Source organism: Rhinoderma darwinii, chromosome 5 (assembly GCF_050947455.1).
Source record: "Rhinoderma darwinii isolate aRhiDar2 chromosome 5, aRhiDar2.hap1, whole genome shotgun sequence".
Lineage (NCBI taxonomy): Eukaryota > Metazoa > Chordata > Amphibia > Anura > Rhinodermatidae > Rhinoderma > Rhinoderma darwinii.
This window is the reverse complement of record NC_134691.1, coordinates 232,924,000-232,925,909: the sequence shown is the minus strand read 5'-3', so window position 1 is coordinate 232,925,909 and position 1,910 is coordinate 232,924,000. Positions and strand designations below refer to the sequence as shown.

The window sequence follows — 1,910 nt, the reverse complement described above, 5'->3', positions numbered from 1 at the left end:
TGACTCCTTGAGTGCAAAGGTCTTTAGTATGCCCATAATGATTGCACTTGCGACAAAATGATGGCATATCAAAATAATGCAAATATCCCTTGTTCCCGCCAATAGAAAAATTGGCGGAAGGGTGCTTCACTCCACCAATTCCATCTGGGTCTAATCTAAAACGGACCCAAAACTTAATATTTCCATTAAAAACTCCCCACAGGTTTTTTTGGTCAACCCCTCCTCTAATGTGGGAACAATCGTTTTCCAGGAAAGCCTTAACCATACTTTTATCCACAAATGGTTTGTACATGTGGACTGTTACACACTTTTCTATAGTAGAAAAAAGAGGCAAAATAGTAATGGGCTCAAGGTACTTGTGCTGGTGTGTCTTCTTCAGGAATTGAAAAAAATCCAAGCAAACCGCTTCAATACAAAAAGAAAAAACGTACGTACCGATGTTGAAGAACTCCTGAATACAATATAACTTATCCAAACTCACACACGCCAAATCCAAAATAATCTTTTCCATGATATAGCCGATTCCAATGCTTGTCTTCGTGTCTGCAGATACCACCATGCGCACCGTGTTCTTGATTGCTGCCATCTTTCTTCAAATGCCCAGGGCACGTGATCGCTACCCCGAGTACTCCGGAGTCTCCTCCACGATATCCCGCCCCTCTCAACCAAGCCACTTGAGCCTAGCCGAAAGGCCGAGAAGCGATAACCCGAAAGTGGCGCGCGTTGCCAGAGCCTCCCCAATACTGCTGTTCACCCTTTGCAGCGATTCAGCCTACTCCTAAGCACTTCCATGGGGCCCTGCCGGCTCACACACTCACAGCCAGGCGGGAGGTGAATAAAGGCCGGAGAGGAAGCTAGACAGAATTTGCTTCTTTTGCTTGCACCACAATGCTGTGCAGAAAGCAGAGGAATCGACATAAAAACGCCTTCCTGGCAACGCCCAAATGCCCTCCTGCCGTGCAGACAAACGCTAGCAGCAGCAGCAAGTGCATGCCCACAGCCACCCCTTCTCCCTTCATGCCTTGTATCAGCTGCAATACAGTGCTGCCTGCTGAGCAATACACTGACTTCTACGTGTAGGCATCCACCAACTTTACAGACAACTTCTTCTCCTTGCTCCTACAACCTCCATCCTTGCACAGTTTGTTATTCTTCCAGGTAACATAGTAACAAATCCAAATTGCTGGTCTCTTTGTAGGCCAGGGAGGAATTGTTGCAACTTCTATTCTTACTTCTTTGAAATGTAGGGAGAAGAGCTCATTCCATCACATCCATATAGTGTACACAGGTAGGTCCATTGTGGCGGCTGCTTTAATGGCTGCTTGCTTGCTGCTCTCCTACTCCACTCCACTATTTGACTGTGGTGGTGCTGCTGCTGCTGCTGCCGCTGCATGAATCAGTGGCTGTGGGTTGACTGAGTGACTGGCTGGGTCAGGTGCAGCTCTTTAACTTGGTGGAAGGTGAATGAGCTGTTCCAAATTGAAATGCTGGAAACACAGCAGAAACACACACCACAGACACACACAACACAAGAGGTGGCAATCTGTTAATGAAGTCATTTAATAATTAGGTCATTCATTATCACACATTACAAAAATGCATTGTCCAACAGGTGTTGAAATAATGGGATTAAAGGAGAGATCCAATGTGCACGAAACAAACAATGGAAAAAGCACTTTTGAAATCTGATTTTAGTAAACACATAAGGAAAGGGTGCACCGGTCCTGGAAATACTGCAATACCAGGTCAATGCGTGGAATGGACAGAGCAAGCCCTATTTCCATCTCCCTGTTCTAAAAATCCATTTAATATATGGTCCCCAGATAGGGGACGTATCAGATATTAAACTGATTAGAACAGATTTTTTTTTTTTTCAGTTGGCTACCCCCTCGCGGGGGTGTCAATGATTT

General features: G+C 45.3%; 1 pseudogene; it reads right to left on the bottom strand.

The window, feature by feature from the left end:
* Window positions 1-1,708: 1,708 nt before the first annotated feature.
* Window positions 1,709-1,910, bottom strand: LOC142654415 (U2 spliceosomal RNA; annotated as a pseudogene).